The sequence below is a fragment of the Loxodonta africana genome, chromosome 2 (assembly GCF_030014295.1).
Source record: "Loxodonta africana isolate mLoxAfr1 chromosome 2, mLoxAfr1.hap2, whole genome shotgun sequence".
NCBI lineage: Eukaryota > Metazoa > Chordata > Mammalia > Proboscidea > Elephantidae > Loxodonta > Loxodonta africana.
This window is the reverse complement of record NC_087343.1, coordinates 17,947,403-17,966,884: the sequence shown is the minus strand read 5'-3', so window position 1 is coordinate 17,966,884 and position 19,482 is coordinate 17,947,403. Positions and strand designations below refer to the sequence as shown.

The 19,482-nt window shown below is 42.2% G+C and overlaps 1 protein-coding gene across 4 annotated transcripts in view; it reads left to right on the top strand.

Moving 5' to 3' along the window:
- ANKH (ANKH inorganic pyrophosphate transport regulator) overlaps nt 1-19,482 on the top strand; it is a 186,255-nt gene that overhangs the window by 81,855 nt on the left and 84,918 nt on the right. The gene's annotated exons all lie outside the window — the stretch shown is intronic.

Here is a 19,482-nt window from a genome sequence, read left to right as displayed (position 1 = left end):
ATACACCATTACTCAGTCAGAACATTTGAGTGGATGAAATAGTGCCATGAATGAATAAGTGATGTAGAGAACACCGGGAACAGCGGCGATCACACGGCTCAGACTGATCGGAGATGGTTTCCTAGATAAGGAAAGGCTCTGAAAGGATGCGCAGGAGATGAGAGGTAGACGCTGGCATTTCAGCTGGGATTGAGGGATAGCACCGCAGGAGATTCAAAGATTGAGGACTTAGAATGATCTAGAGTTTTAACAAGGGCGTTATCAATCACGCTGTTAGGTTTTTAGCATTCCAAGAAGCTTTTCTGACTCCATCACCCCCACCCCTTTTCTGACTCCATAGGAAAAAAAAAAATGCCCTTATGCTCTAAGCAGACTGTGCTATAGTTGTTGTTTTACCTGTTTGTGAACAAACCATGATTTAGGTGCTGAAGTCAAAAAAAGGTGGAAATCAGACATGAAAGGCTTGAACAGATGACGGGATGGTGGGTTCAGCAGAAGGAAGGGTCCTCTTTTTGTGCGCAGACTTCAGGGTCTAGATTTTGGAGACTCGCAGCTGTCATTTGGCCAGGGCACAGCCTCATGTTGAGAAGTGCTGGGAATTATGGACTTTTTCAAGAGAAATAACAGGCACTTCTGCTAAGAGGTACCATTGCAGGGTGAGCGCTAAAATGCATGCCAGTTACATAGCAGCATTGGCTTTCTGAGGTGGTTAGCTGGCTTTGCACCCTAGGAATTAGGCATTTCATTTATTTTGTGTGCAATGATAAGGTTGCCTTTTTTTTTTTTCTCGCTTTATAAAAGTAACATATGCTCTTTATAATAAATAAAACAACAGAGAAGTGGGTAATGGTGGGCTCAAGCATAGCAACCATTGTGAGGATGATGCAGGACTGGGCAGCATTCCATTCTGTCGTAATAGGGTAACTATGAGTCAGAACCGACTCAACCGCACCTAACAACAACAAAGAAGTTAATGATTTCCCCCCTCCTACACCCTAGCTCTGCCTCTCCTAAAATAACCAATATTAATAGTTGGTATATGTCACTCTTCAGCTTTCTGCGCACACAAATATACTTCCCTATTTTGAGGGTCAGTCTGCCTTTTTCCTTTCCATTCATTCCTTTCTTTTTTCTTAACACACATGTATGTACTATAATTATTTAACCTTTCCATATTAATGGACTTACAGAATGCTCTCACTTTCTCCCATTGTAAAGAATGCTTTAATGAACATCTGTGTGTGCATGTCATTATATGCTCGTCCTTTTATTTTGTTTGGCTATATTTCTTTATGTATTTTAGAGCCCTGTCATTGGGAGCATATTTATTATGGTTATGTTTTCATGCTGGATTGTCCCCTTAATCATTATATAATGCTCTTCTTTGTCTTTTATGTGGATTTTGTTTTAAAGTTTATTTTATCTGAGATTAGTATTGCCACTCCTGCTGGGTTTTGGTAACTGTTTGCTTGATATATTTTTTTCCATCCTTTGATTTTTAATAAATTTGTGTATTTGTTTCTAAGGTGTATCTCTTGTAGACAGCGTATTGATGGGTCCTTTTTTTTTTTTTTTTTCTTTATCCATTCTGTCACTGTCTATCTCATTACAGGTGCATTTAAGCCATTTACATTCAGTAGGATTATTGGTAGGTGTGAGTTTATTACTGTTATTTTATAGTGCCTTTTTTTGTGTGGTGCTGGTGTTTTCTTTGCTTCTCTTATTCTTCTGTACTGAATTTCTTTTGCTTATGTATTTTTTTCTCTTTCTTTCATTTTTGTAGATTTTGTGTTTACTGAGACTTTGTTTTTCTTCTTTATTTTGATGTGTAGGTTTGTTAATTTTCTTTGTGGTTACCCTGAAATTTATGCCTATCTCTCTAAGTTTAAACCATTCTTTTATTACTTGATAACACCTTGACTTCCTCTCCATTTGAAAGTTCTATCCCTACACCATTTATTCCCTCTTTTATTGTTCTGACGTTGTTGTCATTTACAGATTGATGTCTCTGGTTTCCTGTTGTAAATCTTTTCGCTTTGTTTTATCGTCGAGAGTTCATTGTCTAGGTTGGCATCTGGCTGATGCTGCCTTGTGTGCTAGATGCAGGTTGTTGGGTCTCTAACTGAAGGACTCCCTTTAATAATTCTTGTAAGTTCGGTTTGGTTTTTACGTAGTCCCTTACTTTCTGTCCTAATTTTGCAGTCATATTTGAGCAAGAGCTTTGCAGGATATATCATTCTTGTTTGGCAGTTTCTTTCTTTCAAGATTTTATACGTGTCATCCCATTGCCTTCTTGCCTGCATGGTTTCTGCCGAGTAATCAGAGTTATCTTATTGTTTCCCCTTTGTATGTGACTTTTTGTTTTTCTTGAGCTGTCCTCAAGATTCTTTCTTTGTCTTTGGTTTTAGCAAGTGTAATTATGATATGTCTTGGTGTTTTTCTTTCGGAGCCTATCCTATATGGGGCTCATTAAGCTTCTTGGATAGTCAGCTTTTTGTCCTTCATGATATTAGGGAAGTTTTCTGTCAGTAAATCTTCAATGATCCTCCCTGTGTTTTCCATTTTCTCCCCCTGTTCTGGAACTCTGATCACACACAGATTTTTGCTGTTGACTGTACCCCTCATTGTTCTCAGGGTTTCTTCATTTTTCTTTGTTCTTTTCTCTGATTTTTTCCTCAAAGTGGTATCCAAGGATTTGTCTTCAATTTCAGTGATCCTGTCTTCCATTGTGTCAAATTTGTTCTTAAAACCTTCTATTGCATTGTACATTTCTGAAATCTTGTGGTTTATCTTTTGGGTTTCTAATTGCTGTTTTTGTATGATTTCTAGTTGTTTATTTATTTTTACCTTTTTTTCTGTATTATTTTCATGATTTCTTCTATTTTTTGTCTATCTTTTCCATAATTTTGTCCATAGTTTTCATGACTTGTCTATTTTTTCCTTATTTTTGTCTACATTTTCCTTTATCAGTTGAAGAACCCTGAATATCAGAGTTCTGAATTCGGTGTCAAGTAGTTCCAGTGCCTTTTCTTCTAGCAGAACGTCATCTGGTGTTTTATTTTTGTCACTTTCTGGACCCATCATCTCCTGTTTTTTTTAATATGTTTTAATATTGTCTGCTGTCTCTGGGACATTCTGAATTTTTTTTCTTTGTTTATTGATTGTAGATTTGATTGTCTTGTCCTGCTTTTTTTTTTTTTTTTTTTTAATGATTATGTCTGGTCAGGCAGGCAGGGTGTGTTTTTGTTGTTTGCTCACCTGTGCACATGATACTTCTCACCACCTTGTCCAGCTGGGCAGGGCCAGTCATTCAGCTGTGGTGCAGCAGGGTGGGTCCAGCAGGGGTGGAAGGGTGGGGATGGGTAGTTTGAGGCATGATCTGGGGGCAATGGGGTGGGACTGGGGGGCAGTGCAGGGTGAGGCCTGGGGGACCACATTAGTACCACTCAGGGGCATGGCACTTGGTGCACAGTGCAGATAGGCAGGAGGGAAAGGAGATGATGTGATGTGCAAAGCTAAGTGGGTGGGTGAAAGAAGAGAGAGAAACAAAGGCAACAAAAAGAAGTAGAAAAAAATAAAGAGTAAAAGTAAATAAAATGGTGGGGCAGTAGGATTTGGTGGCGGGGGGGGCAGACCCAGCAAGGCCATGTGCTGGTGACTCTCTAGCCAAGTGGTGTGACTCGGCCTGTTGAGAAGCGGCATGGATGGCACATGGGGCTAGGTGGGCGGGAGAAACAAAAGAGGGGAAAGAGAAGAAACCAACAAATAAAAACAATGAAAAAATGTGGTGGGGGTGCCAGCCATTGGGACAGGGCAGAACTGGTGGTGTTGAGCTGATGTCTCTCTTGCTTAGTGGCACGGCACGGCCCTTCAGGAAGGGGCAGAGGCAGCACAGGGTCTAAGTGGGAGGGAGAAGGAAAAGGAGGAGGGGAAAGATAAAGAAAAATATAAAATAGGGAGCTGGCCTGTGGGGGTGGGGCAGACCCAGGGAGGCCGTGTGCCAGAACATGTATACAGCACAGCCCACCAAGAAGTTGAGGGCAGTGCACAGGACTGGATGGATGGGAGAAAGGAAAGGAAGGGAGGGGGAGAGAGAGAGAAGAAAAATAACAACAACAACAGAAAAAAAGACAAAAACAAACAAATAAATAAAATGGCACTGAGGAAGCCGGTCAGTGATGGTGGGAGAAACCCAGGGAGGCTGCATGCAGTGACTCTCCAACTGAGCTTTGCAGAACAACCCCTTCAGAATGGGTGGGGACAGTACATAAGGCTGGGTGGGTGGGAGAAAGGAAAGGAGAGAGAAGAAACAGAAAAAAAAAAAAAAAAAACAAGAACAAAGCAAACAAACCAAAAAATCAGCCCATCAATAAGGGGAGAAGATGGCACACAGGGCTAGCTGAGTGAGAGAAAGAGAAGGAAGGAAGGGAGAGAGAAAAGCAACAAGAAAGACCAAAAAACAACATCAAAAAACAAATAAACAAAAAACAAACCACAAAAAAAAGAGCAAACCAAACAAACCAAAAAATTACAGCCTGTCAAGAAGGGGAGGGGATGGCACATGGGGCCAGCTGGGCAAGAGAAAGGAAAGGGAGAAAGAGAGAGAAAGAGAAGCCACAGAAAAAGTCCAAAAAACAATAAAAAAACAGCGCTGGTGGGGCCAGCTGCTGGGGGCCAGGCGGACCCCGGCAGCAGTGAACTAGTGTGTTTTCGGCCAAGCAACCATGGCCTGTTGGCAAGCAGCAGAGGCTGCAAGGAGGGAACAAAGATGGGGAGTGGGAAAGTGTGTATCCCTAGTTACCGGGTGCTCTGTCTCCTGCTGGGAGTTGCCTTCCTGTACTCCCTGCCCGAGTTCTTTGGCAGCCATAACCCAAGATGGTGAATCTGGCCACATTAACTGGTATGGGACCTCCACCCCATAGCTCTCATCATTCTGTGTTCTCTGTCAGTTTCTTATTTCGTTCGGTGCTTGATCGAGTTCTTTATTCCTTCATTTGGTACTTAGGGCTCCAGGATTGACATTTGTATCTGTTTTACTTAGTTTTTTGGGTCTTTGCTGCAGAGAGACGGCATAGTGCTTCTGTCTATAGCTCCATGTTGGCTCTGCCTCTTGTGTTTAGCTGTATTTCTAAAGGGAGTTTACTGGACCAAGGCATCGGTACACTTTTAATTTTAATACCTTGACGTGTTCCTTTTCCACAAGTTTATAGCAGTTCACACTCCAACACTGTATGAAATTTCCCATTACCCCTTATCTTCACCAATATTAGATTTTCAGTTCACACTCCAACCCCTTATCTTCCCCAATACTAGATTTTATCATTTATTTTAATTTTTTTAATTTAATGGCAATCTCATTGTTTCCATTTTTATTTTCCTGTCTACTCTTGAGGCAAAGTATCTTCACATATGTATACTCTTCATTAGCAGTTCTCCTTCTGTGAACTACCTTCTCTCTAACAAGTTTTAACACTTGGTAAGACAAACATGCCCTCACCAGTCTTCTTTATCAAATTTGTCTTGTTTCTTCTTCTATATGAAGTTTAAAATCATTTTGCCCAGGGCCAAATGAAAGCCGAAATCACCAAAATTCTGACTGAAACTCTATTACGTTACAGATGAATTCAGGAAGATCTCAGGAAGACACTTAGTCTTTCCATCAAGTTTGCTCCTCCATTTATTTAGATCTTATTTTATGAACGTCGATAAAATTCTATGGTTTTCTTCATTTAGTAACTACTTGTTGAATTTATTCCCAAGAATTTTATAGCTTTGTCTCTTCTGTAATGGGAGAGAGGCAGGTGAGAGAGTCTAAAAAGAGACTAGACTGTGTCTTCAGAAACAAAGAGAGTAGGTTTTCCTTTCTTTGTCACAGGTTACTTCTAAATAATAAACATTAAGGAATTTTATGAGAAGACCAAGAAAGTAATTTTTCTCTTAACACACATCTGTATTAGTATCTTCCTAAGTAATGCTTTAAAATAACAATTTCAATGTCAACTAGTAAGATTTAGTACTTCTACTACGTAGTAGACCTTTTGCTTCAGGGTCTCTACTCTGAGTGGAAGTCTCACAGGAATTAGGTACAAAGGTTTAAATATTTAAATAACCCTGTTTGGGCTATGGGGTTTGTGTGTGTGTGTGTGTGTGTGTGCGCGCGTGCGTGCGTGCTTCAGTTTTCTTCTCTGAGTTTGTGCTAGGAGAGTTGCATTAGCCTTCAGCTGTCAGAAAGAGAACAGAAACTAAAGAAAACTCCAAGCCCACTACATATATTTAATGTGGTATCCTAGAACCACCGAAAGAACCCTGGGTGTAACCGGGAGACCCTCATGGGCTCAGATGATAACCAGAGGTACTGCCCAACTGTTTTGGAATCATTAGGGCCTTGATCGGGGTTGTACTAACAGATGGCCTTGGGGACTTAGTCACCCATTTTAGGTAAGAGAGAATTAGAAGGTACAGAAGAGCAACATACTAAGATATTTTCACCGTTCTTCAGTCATCTCCCTGGAAGCTTTACCAAGCAGCTTTGCCCAGACTGCAGGGTAGAGGTTGACCAGGCCTACACTTAACAGGTACAGTAGCATCATTAGAGGCCCTCAGCCTACGCTTTACTCCTTTCAGTGGGAATAGCCTCCAAGAAAATTTTAACTTGAGATACATTTTTATAAGGGCATTACCGTTTCCCAAAATGTATAGCTATTATATCATAATAATGACTTCCTTTAGTAATTACTTTTAACACTTTCTAAATGTCTGGAAATGTAACAAAACATTTACACGTGAGGATACGCACATCACTTCATTTGCTTTGTTATCTGATGATGATGGAAAGGTGTTTATCCCACCTGCATCCTTCCACCATCATCAGCGTAGTATTGAAGGGAGGAGGAAAGAGTCCAACTGGCTTCTGGTTTGTGCTGCACGGTGCATTAACCGAGTAACCTTGGGCAAGTCAGAGAATCTCACAGAGCCTCAGTTAGCCTCACCTACCCTGTTGTTGTAGCAGTGTTAGCTAAAACTAAGAAGATAAAATGTAAAGGCATGTTCGAGATTTTACAGTGCTGCACATGTGAGAGGTTGTTATTCTGCATGTGGCACGTAAACGTGTCTTGAATGAATTATTGTTCTCCATAAACAGATACACCTTCTTTGGCAGCAGCATCCTTCTGGGGATCAGAGGGTAAGGATGCAGATGTCTCCTTCCACTGGGTCCCCTTCATCCCCTTGCCCATGTAGGTGAAAGCAGCTCTTCGGGCTACTCAGGTCTTGAAATACGGAGAGTCTGAATCATAGTGAATCTGGATTTACAGGGTGAAGCTCAGCGTGTGCATTTCCTGGAGCATACACACAAGGTCACTGTGAGCTGGAATCAACTCAGCCACAGGTTTCATTTTGGGTTTTTTTTTTTTTTTTGGTACTGTATGTATGAAATGGTAAGAATGATTAAAATGTATTTATTTTTCTGTTTAGTCTAGAGACTTTCAAAGCACCTTAATTTTACCCACATCATCCTATAGCTTATTGCTTTATCATATCACTTTTCTAGGAGAAAAATATTAGACATAAATCATGGCTATAGTTGTAAAATCGAAATAAATTCAGAATATGTAATTCTTAAATCCCTGCTTTAGCTAATAACACCATTTGACTCTTTCTTAATTTCTTTGTGCCACAATGATAACCTTTGCTCTTTCCTGTATTGTGTTGTAAACAGTTTAATTCAGAAAGGTGATTCCACTTAACCTAGAATATGATAAATCAGGTCAATAATTAATAACAGCAGTGGTTGGGTGCACAGCAAAGCAAACACTGAGGACTGCATTGGCACAATTGAATATCGTCCATTTGAAATTTGGTGGATTCCTGTGCGTGTGCGTGTGTGTGTGTGTGTGTGTGTGGAATGCTGGTGACTCTTATTTTGTGCTGCAGTGTTTCTGTTACCCTTTTTAGTTATTGGCAGTATTACCGGTTCCTAACAAACTGGGCTCAGTAAAACTAGTCAAGCTGAGTGGACTAACTTGTTTAATGACTAATTTTAGCTTCTCACTCATATTCCTGTAAACAATCAGATTAAAAGCCCCAGGTCCTTAAAATCTTTCACAAAACTTGGTGTGTGCCCGTCACTGAAATACCAACAGCGCGTCACAACTGAACTGTACACAGAAATAAATGACGCTATAGCAGCTGAGAAGCGAATAAATAAAAGCTTTGAACATGTTAAATATACTGGGAGGACGCGTGATGCTCTGCGTAAAAGGAGCTCGTAAGTGTTCTTTTCTGCATCTTTAGAAGGCCATTCTAGGGAGCTTCTCAGCATGCCCACCACACTGGTGATATTCGAACAGGCGCCTGAACTTTGCAGGACATTCCACGTGGTGCCAGATTCGTAGGTTTCCTGCGTTTCGCTGTGCTGTATAGTGCTGACTGGAGAACATGTTGATACGATTTCATTATCCTCGTTTCCTTGGTATGGCTCAGATGTATGTCTCGCTCAGTTCATTCTCCACGTCCACATGGTAGTGCTTGTTAACATGCCTATTAAAAAAAGAATCTTTACTTTCGGTGTCTCTAGCATTTGTATAAAAACAGTCTTCAGCCAAAAGTTCTCTTTGATCTGATCAGCCAGTCTCCTTCATTTAAGGTAAATTGCCTTTAGCCAGCATTTGGCACTAACTACAATGCCTAATTCACAGCGAAAGGAGGGCTTGGCTCCAGTTTAATAGAGTGATGGTCAGAGTCCTAAGCTCTGAGGTCAAGCTGTGTGGAGTCTTCTCCCAGATCTGGGTAGCCTTGGACAAGTGTCTTAAGCCTCTCCCCACACCAGTTTCCTCACCAATAAACCGAGAAATAACCGTACCTCCCTGACAGAGTTGTTGGGAGAAGTGAAGATCTTAGGATAGTGTCTCTCACAGAGCAAGCACTCAGTAACTGTTAGCTGCTTGTATATTTTCATTATCATTATAATCACGGTCTGTGGATTTCATAAGGTCCAAATGCAAATGGGCATTGAGTTTTCCTTCATTTAATATAAATGCATTTATAAATGTCGATGGAAGGCGGCAGATGATATGTCTGAATGATGCGGTTGAGTCAGAAAAAGGCATGGAGCTTCTGAATCTCTCAGAGATCCGCAGCTAAAGTTAAGATACTGGAGTAATCAAGAAAAAAATACACTATTCCACCGCTTTGTCTGGGATCACAACAGAGGGCCCCAGACAGCGCAGAAAAACAATATAGAAGAAAATTCAAATTCACAAAAAGGACCAGACTTACTGGTCGGACGGAGATTGGAGGAACCTCCGAGACTGTGGCCTCTAGACACCCTTCTAACTCAGAACTGAAGCCACTCCCCAAGTTCACCTTTCAGCCAAATATTAGGTCTATCAAACATACAATAATACCTGTGAGGAATGTGCTCCTTAGCGCAATCAAGTATACGAGATCAAAAGGGTAACACCTGCCCAAAAGCAAAGATGAGAAGGCAGGAAGGGGCAGAAAAATAAGATGAATGGCAACGGGGAACCCAGGGGTAGAAATGGAGAGTGCTGGCACATTGCAGGGACTGCAACCAGTGTCACAAAACAATTTGTGTATCAGTTATTGAATGGGATACTAATTTGCTCTGTAAACTTTCACCTAAAGCACAATAAAATGTTTTATATATATATATATATATAACTAAGCAGAGGGTTGTATGGAGAGAGAGTTAGTAAAATGACTCCCAGAATCCCAGAGTTAATCTGTTATTCTAGACTATCGTTTATGGAGTTTTATTTGATAAAAAGTCATTGTAAACTTAGTTCTGAAATGTAATTGAGATATTAACCAAAAAATTTCTGTCATTTGGGGACCATAGGTCGTAAGTATAAAGACTTAGTAGGGAACGTGGGAATTTCAGTGATAGTAAAGACTGAGCCGGCCATCAAGATGCGGAATGGGCAAAGATTCTTCAGTGGCTTGAGAAGCTTTGGCTTTTTGTTGTTATTGATATTGTTTGTTTTGTTTTGTTTAATAATATTTTATTGTGTTTTTGGTGAAGGTTTACACAGCAGTTTAGGCTCCCATTCAACAATTTCTACACAAGTTGTTCAGTTACATTGGTCACGTTCTTCACAATGTGTGAAGGTTCTCTTTTTCTCTGTTCTGGTTGTTCCATTTTCATCAATCTAATTTTCCTGCCCCATTATGTTCTTATCCTTGTTATAAAGTAGTTGTTGACCATTTGGTCTCGTACAGGTGATTTTTTAAAGAAGGAGACCTTTAGTTTTCAAAGCACACTAGAATTTTCAGAGTAATGTTTCATCCTTGTCAAGTCTCCCACCACCTTGACAGTTAAGTTTAGCCAGGTGAATAAGCATCATATTTAAATGAAAGATCAGGAGGATTTGAGGAGGGTCCTTTGACATCAAAATATATCCTTAATGCACTAATACATTTCCAGATAAGGAAACCATAAAGTAACGTGCTTTTCATTTCCCCTAAAATATTGAACAAACTGACTGCATAAAACTGAATTAGCCAGATCTAGTGTTCTGTTGGTCGGAATTGACTCGACGACAGTGGGGTAGTGCTCTGTTTGGTAGTCCATCCCTATTCTTCATGGAAACTCCTCTCCAGGTACAGGTAGTGACAGAAAAATGCATGGCATATCTTGGACTCACCCAGAGCTGTTTTCAGGAAGCACTTAAATATGGACATTCCGTGCAGAGCAGTGGGTTGACCACTGTAGAGATGGTGCTTCGTTTTATTGCTGCGCCCTTGAAGCCACAGCCTCATGTGTGGGTGTTAAGTTCTTGGCCAGCACTCCAGCTAAACAGGGCGAGGGTGTCTTCATCTAGAGTGGTATAGAGCCTTAAGAAAATAAAACATGGCTGGAAAACTACTGGGAAGACAAATGAGCTAATTTAACCCAAGCCACTTTTTAAAATACAGACACACAGAACAATAACAGTGGAAAATTACGGGAACCCAGACTCCCAGAGATGATTGAAGTCCCAACGTGGGAATCACACATGTCACTGCAAGAACCTCTTCCTGCAGGTGGCTGTGCCCCGACGTGTACGTCTGGACTATCCACATTGCCACAACTGTAAACTTTCTGGGAACCTTTGGTCTGAGAAGGATTTTAAACTCTCTTTCATCGGCTACCATGGTCAGTTTACTTCATGCCTTGATCAGTGCAACAGGATCATTGCAGCTGTAGACAGAAGAATTGTCTTTTATCAAAGGGATTGGATAACAGTCTGGGCTGTTTCTTTCCTAGCAAGAGAAAATTATTACTTAGCCCTTACGTTCCATTGGTTTTTCTAATCCAGGGTGAGGCAAATGGAGGAAGCATCCATCTTACTTAAAAAATAGGACTTCCAGCATTTCATATATAATCTCTTGCTATTTTAGGGTACAGTACCAGTTTTCAGCTCGGCCCCTTCTTGTGGGAGAATTGAAAACTCAATTTTCCATGTGAGCAACATGATCATTTTCAGCCACGTGGCCGTCAATGTCAGTTACAAGCTCAGAGTCAGACAACCCTTGTACTTCCTGAATTACAGAGCCGTCTCTCTTGTATGGCTTATTGCCCTTCCAGGCATCCATCTTTCAGAATTTGGAGATGACCACCTTGCTTATGTGTCAGGGGCACTCTTAGTTCTTAGTAAGGGTCCCTCAGCTTCTCCAGGGGCTGGTCAGAGAAGACCTCCTACCCTTCTAATCTAAGCTGTTGACTTTGGTCTTCATATAGCAGCTGACTTCTTTTACAGGATTCCATAGGGGAACAGATTGTACTGTATCCAAAGTTGGCACCCAAAGGAAATGAAAACAAGGGAGTCAGGAAAAAAAACTTTGCTTGAGCTTCACGTGTAAGAGGCTGATTAGGTGGCCCCGTGTTGAATCCTGTTTATGTCCGTATGTCCACAGTTACGCAGCCAACTTCTTACCCAGTGACTATTAGGTGTCTAGTGTGGCACAGTAGAAATATCAGTGGATGTCCCTACCTATCTAGTGACAGAGTGGCATTATCATCTCTTTAAGTACATAAATTCTACCAAAAATGGGTTCATTTACCCAGAAAACTAAACCAGGAGTTAAAGGATTTTATGAATGACCAGACATAAGCTGTATATTACAGTTAGCCCATTCATTTGTTCATGACTTTCAGCTATACGTCAGGCATTGTGCTAAGGAGATGCAGGAAAACCCATGACAAGTAAGTCCAACCTCTGCTTCAAGGGATTGGCAGTGAGGTGAGATGGGCAGTCATGGAAACAGGCACCCACATCTTAGGAGGGCAGTGATGGGTCATTGCAGGGTGCTGTAGGGCGGGGGGTGGAGGGGCAGGCCTAGGGGAAGACCTTTCAGAAAATGAGATTTCCAAACCGACAATGAGTTCACCAGGTGAATGGGTGGGACTGGATAAAGGTGAGTCCATGAGGAGGAAAGAGCTTATGCAAAGGCCCTTAGGTGAGAGACAGCATGTATGTCCAGAAAACTGTGGCTTATCTAGGCCTCAAAAAACATAGAGTACAAGGGGAAGAATAGAGAGGTGAGACTAGAGAGCTGAGCAAGGGCAGCATGTGAAGGGCCTCTGTGACCATTTGCTCCTCCCACTAATATTTCCTGAACGCCGACTGGCCACATGCTGGGTACCTTCGCAGACACTGAGAATGGTGTTTGTGGAGCCTTGGGTCTATAAACAGTGGTGCATCCCAATGGGCCATGCATGTGATGCTCAGGATTTTGAATTTTATCTTGAGGACAACAGGGAGTCATTGAAGAGCTTTGGGCAGGAGAGTGCCCACATGGGGTCTTCATGATCTGACCATAGCATGGAGGCCTGGAGGGGACACTGGGGCCAGGAAGATCCTTAGTGACCGACCTGAGTCCTGATGGTGGGGCTGGGAAGAGCCGCACAGATTCAACAGTGCGTGAGGAGGGATTCTGGATAGGGCCAGGAAATTCATGTATGTGACGATAAAAAGGCACCTTCGAAGATCCTCAGGTTTTAGGGTGGGAGGCCCTGTATGCACTCATCCAGAGAACCCAAGTAGCCTACTGGTTGGTAAATTCTGTTAAGGAAAGGTAGGTGAAGTGCCAGTGGGACGTTCTGAGCCCAGAGACTCAGACCTGGCGTTCCACTCTATTAGTGTGGCCATGACAGGGGCCCAGTGGTATACTTTTTGTACTGAACCCAGAAAAATCATGTATGTACACATCAATACCTCTCCAGTTTCTAGACAGGAGAAAGGCTATGCTGCCTGTGCCCCAGGCCTGTGCTCACTCACTTCCTGGGACTCCTTCCCTGTGGGACACAACCTTCTTCCAGGCCAGCAAGGAGTACTTGCTGGTGACATTGGCATGCAAAGACTGGCAGGATTTGGGATCAGTTGGAGACCCTTGGTCTGAAGAATCTCAGTCTGAAGTACAGAGATTTTCTGGTCTCTAGATCACAAGTTTTAAATGTCAGGCTCTCTTTTAGGGTTTAATGATCTATGACAGTCCATCCAGGGAGATGATCTGTAGGATTTAGTAACCATTTCCCTCGAGGTTTGTTTTTGCTAACTTCCTAGGGAACAAATAAATCAGGCAACAGAACACCATGCATGTGGGAGATGCAAAGGCATGTATGGCCCACTCAACACCTTCTGGACCCACGTGTCTTCAAGTCAGACATTCCATGTGGGTGAGTGCCCTCTAGATTGGGGACACTGCTCTGAAGTATAAAGAGGCCTCGCGCCATGTCATCTTGGGCCAGATCCAGGCTGGGATTAAAGGGCAGCTTCATATTTACAGTCATTGGAGTGCTGTTGGATCTGGCCCTAATCTAAAGTATCTTTACTTTGGAAAGTGTGTGAATGAGTAGAAACTTGCCCTTAAACAGCAGGTGAACCTCTGTACCTAAGAATGTCTTGGGTCAGAATTATGATTTCAGTGCCTTACTCAGTGAAAGACTTACCTGACACTTTTTTAGCTGAATTTTAAGACCGATTCCAACCACAGGAACAGTTCTTTCTGGTCTTGGCTAGTGATTCATCAGGGTTTGGAAGTGATACTGCCAGAAGAATGTTGTGTTAGGTGCTGTCGAGTCAGTTCCGACTCATAGCAACCCTGTGTACAACAGAACGAAACACTGCCCGGTCCTATGCCGTCCTTATACAATCGTTGTTATGCTTGAGCTTGTGTTGTAGCCACTGTGTCAATCCACCTCGTTGAGGGTCTTCCTCTTTTTTGCCAACCCTCTACTTTACCAAGCATGACGTCCTTCTCCAGGGACTGGTCCCTCCTGATAACATGTCCGAAGTACATGAGACCCAGTCTCGTCATCCTTGCTTCTAAGGAGCATTCTGGTTTTACTTCTTGCAAGACAGATTTGTTCATTCTTTTGGCCAGAAGAATACTAGCCAGCTAATTAACACTGAACTGTAGCGCTGAGTCGGAATCAACTCAACGGCACTGGCTTTGGTTTTTTGGTTTGGTAGCTTAGTTAGAGGGTAATGATGGTTCAGTGGTAAATTCTTGCCTTCCATGCGGGAGACCCAAACTGAATTCCTGGCCAGTGCACCTCCTGCATAGCCACCGCCTGTCTGTCAGTGAAGGCTTGTGCATTGTTAGGATGCTTCTGAAAGCCAGCCAGTGAAAACCCTACGGATTGTTTAGTTCAGTTGTGCATGGGGTCACCATGAGTTGGGGGCTGACTCAATGACAGCTAACAACAATGGCTTAGTTATAATGTTATAGAGTTAAAATGCTGCAGAGCCCTGGAGCACTCTCAGTTTATTTCTAGAGCGCTGCAGGGCTGGATCTTAGACTCGCTTCTCTTTTCTGTCTGTATCCTTTCTAAATCATCTCATTTAGTCCCCTAGCTTTAAATACTTTTTGTATGCTGATGACCTCCAATTGTATATCCATAACTAAGATACCCTTCCCACATAGCCAGCTATCTTACTTCTCTATTTGGAATTCTAATAGGCAGCTTAAACCCATTGTCTAAAATGGCACTTTAGCTTTTTCCTCCCAAACCGTCCTTCTACCAGTCTCCCCAGCTCAGGAAATAGCTGTACCTTTTGCCCAGTGACTTCAACCAAAAAACTCAGCACTCGTCCTTGATTTCTCCCTTTTCCTCGCTCCCACCATGTAGTCCATCACCAAATCCATTTATTTTACCTCCCAAAAACTCTTGAATCAGTCCACTTCTCTCTGTCTCCCCTACTACACCCTAGTCCAAGCCACCATCTTCTCTTACCTCGATGACCACTAAAGTCTGGACTTCGTGGTTTTGCCCTTCCCTCTCCAGCTGTTCCACTGCACAGCTAGCATGAGCCCCCGCCACACCTCTGCTTAGGCCTTTTAATGGTTTCCCTCTGAGTTTAGAACAAAATTAGCGCTTTTCACCGTGGCCTGGGATTATCTCAGCTCTGCCTGCTTTTTTAAGCTCACCGTAGACCCTTCTCTACCTCTCTTACTGGCCTCCCTGTCGTTCCTTACGAACACCAAGCTGTCCTGCAGGCTTCTGCCTTCCTCCAGCTCTTCACTTAGCAGCTTCTTTCTCATTCTTTGGGGCTCAGCTCAAATGTCACTTCTGTAGAGAGGCTTTCTTGACTAGTCTAAGTCAGCTCCTCCAAGGAGCCTCTAGCTTGTTAACATGTTTCTTCAGTTCTCCAGTTCTGCCATGATAAATGTTTGTATTGTATGTGTACGTTTTACTTTATTCTTTCAAATACTTGTTGATCCCTATCATGTGATCCCTTAGCATGTGCTAGGTCTGAGGATGTAACCGTGAACCAGACACAGGGTTCTCTGGCCCCTGAAGCTTACATCCTGCAGAGAATAGGAAAAACAAATACACAGACAAGTCTACTGTCAGGTAGTGAACATGCTATGAAAAAACACAGAATGAGCAAATCGAGAGACAGATGAACCAAACAGTGGTTTTCAATCAAAAACCCTGTTGCCCTCGAATCGATTCCAACTCAGCAACTCTATAGGACAGGGTAGAACTGCCCCATAGGGTTTTCAAGGTGGTAATCTTTACCGAAGCCGACTGCCACATCTTTCTCCCTCAGAGCGGCTGCTGGGTTCAAACGGCTGATGTTTCAGTTAGCAGTCGAACACTTAACCACTGCACTACAAGGTTACTGAAGGGCGTGTAAGAACTTAATGAATGATAAGAAAGCATCACAAATGAACAAATGATTTATTCAGTAGTGGTTTCGAAGAAATGAACTATTTGGAGAAAATTAATTTTCATCCGTAAATTACAGAATGATTAAAAAAGTTAAGGGTGTAACGAAACCATAAACTAGAATAAAATTACTTCACCTCTGGATGGGTAAAAATGGCAAAAGTGAAAAAAAAAAAAAAAAAAACAGAAACACTCCACAAAATGACAGACTACATAAGAACTTAATATTTCCAATTTCATGAAATTAAGAGAGAATCATGAAATTAAGAGGCTAACAAATAGGGAAAAATACTTGCCACAAGTGGGAATAATGAAGAGTTAATGACATCAATATATCACGTCTTCACTTCCAGAGTGCTTTTTTTTCCTTGTATCTTAATGTTTCTGAAATCGGGATATGTTTTTCAACTAATGTGTTCATTAAATGTGGTTAGTCATCGAAAACATTAAGTCAATGGCATATCTTACAAACAATAGCATCTTACAATCAAAAGGTGATTTTTAGAAAAGTTTGTAAAAATTAGTATGAACTTCTTTTTAATTGCTAATTCACTCATTGATTTAACATATATCTGAGTGTTTACTGTGTAGCAGGGTGGTAGGGCTACACTGGCAAAGAAAATAGACAAAAATCCTTGCTTTTGAGTGCCTTCTCTATGCCAGCCATTGTTTGGCGCCATGTATTCTACCTGTATCCAATCTAGGGCAGGTTGGGGTATTTCAGAGAGAATAAGTACCTTGGCCCAAGCCACTCAGCAGTTAGCATCCCAGCCAAAGTCAGCCTGGCTCTAAAACCTGTGCTCTTTCCTCAATTACCATAATTGTTGAGCTAAATGAAATTTTCACACTCAGCCTTGCTGGCAAAGCTATCATTACCCGTGCCCTTCTTTCTTCTCACCTGCCTCAGCAGCAGGATTAAGACTAACTCAGGAAGCGTTGGAAACAGAAAGCGGTGCAGGGGACCACCTCTCCAGCCAGGGCTGTCATCTCTTTAGCAAAGAATAAGGGTTTGTCAAAAAGACACGCAGCAAGTCTAGTCCTGCATTATTTGGGTGCCCAATTACGTGCTTTTTCAACGTGTGCTAAGTGATATTTATTATTTAAATTTCAGAAACATAGGTTTACTACAAAAACCAGTAAACCACTTACAACCATAAACTTGGGAAAGAATGGGAACGAAAAAGAACAAACCATACACTTTTCACAGTGGCTGAGAAAAACTGTAATTAGAAGTTGTAGTAAGTTGGGTTCTCCAGAAGCAGAACCTAGTTGGAGACTCTTGTGCAAGCGATTTATTGAGCGAGTGCTCTTGGGAGAGTGAGGGAGGCGGGACAGGGCAGTAGAAGAAGCTGGTTACCACTGGAGACTCACGTCAGCCTGATTCCATGGGGAGCTGTGGAGTGGGCCCAAATAGGGGTGAGGGAGCTGATCTTTCACACCAGTGTCTGTCACTCACTGCTGCTTGTCGGGGGAGGGCAGTGCTTAACCAACCCAGAGTTGTTGGGGGCAACTCTCCAGAGAAGGATGGGTGCACTGCTCAGGAAAGGGACCAACATTCACTACGGAAGTTCAGTAGGACATTAACTTACTAGATTATCGAGTGTTGGGTTTTGATACATAGCAGGGGCCCTCTGGCAGATACACCTGTTGAATAGAGGATTTGCTTTGTTTTAGGGTGTTAAGGTCTTAGATCAGCTGTGGTAAAAGAGAAAATTAATTTCTAAGGCACCATGGCAGAGTACGTGCTCTGCAGAGCTAAGAAGCTTTTAAGTTGTTGCTGGAAAAAGAGAATTAGATAATTAGAAACAGTTCCCAGAAACTAGCTTAAATAATACCAACTTTTTCTGGAGAATGATAACTGGATTCCTCCAGCTATCGTGCATATTTATTCAAGATTCTTCTAAAATCATTTTTACACACTGGTAGGGTTGCTGTGAGTCGGAATCGACTCAACGGCAATTTTTTTTTTTAATCTTGTCATAAATACATTTTTTTTCTAAAAGTGCTTTGCATAGAATGTTATCTGTTTAAGTTTTCATTCTGTCAGTCAGCTGTTTCTCCTGAGGTGAAAGGGATAAAACATCCTAGCTGTTTTTTTTTTAGCAGAGGGTTTGAATTCGAGGCCCCTTGGAATTGACTCGACAGCACTGGGTTTGGTTTTGAGTCTTGCTAATGAATTCTACCTGACTTATGCTAAGACTGCTGACGCTGGGTTATATTTAGGCGCCAAAACCAAGATCACCCTTTGAAACGAAGGACTAATTTTAAGTGTAAAATGAAATACCCCATTTCACAGGCACATTCCCCCACACACACACATTTTAGCGACTCTGAAACCCGGATACATTTTACCATCAATGGCATCCGACAATGACCACTGAGAACGTTTCTTTTTAAACCAATAACCAGTGCTCATGAGTCCCACTCATGGCGGCCCCTGCACATCAGAGGAGAACTGTGCTCCTTGCGGTTTTCAGGGGTTGATGTTTCACAAGTAGATCACTAGGCCTTTCTTCCAAGGCACCTCTTTGTGGACTCAAACCTCCAACCTTCCAGTTTAGCAGCCGAGCACACTAACCACTTGGGCCACCAGGGGCCTGAGTGTTAAATAAGCTAATAAGGTATCTTACAAAGGATAGTGCCTGAGATTCAATGGGACACAATAGATGGACTTGCCTTTACCTCGTTGTGATGTAATACAGTATGGTTCATATACACCATGTGTGCTTGACGGTTAATTCTTGAATTATTTTGTCGCACTCAGACTTTTCGTCTTTGAAGCACCCGTTGGCTGACCGCAGTGTTGTTTGATTAGCTTTAACTAGTCCTAGCAAGGTAGTACTCAGGTTATGGGTTGTGAATCATATGAGCATAGAAAAAAATGGACAGCTACCTGAAGAATAGAAATAGCCTCCAGAGAGGAAAGGCATGGCTTGCACCTTTAGTTCATGTAGCAGAGGTGGAGTATGGGTTTTATAAATGTGACTGTGTTTCTGTAGTAACAAAAGGCTATGTTCTTTTTAAAAATATGACTGTACAGAAATCTCACGCCCCCGTTTCATCAGTTGCCTGTTGCCCAAAGACGGAGGCAGTGTTCTGGCAACATTTGGTTAATAAAAATCTACTCAGACCTCCATTTATGCCATTTCAGAGGCAATCGATTTGTCTAGTAGGTGGAAGAGTTAGTTTGGTAATGCCATCTAGACAGGCTTCCAGGGCCCCAGCGAGTCTCATGGAGGCTGGTTAAAGTAGTAAGAACGCCTGTGACCACGTCTTCCCGCAGCAGGTGTTACCCGAAAGCGTTG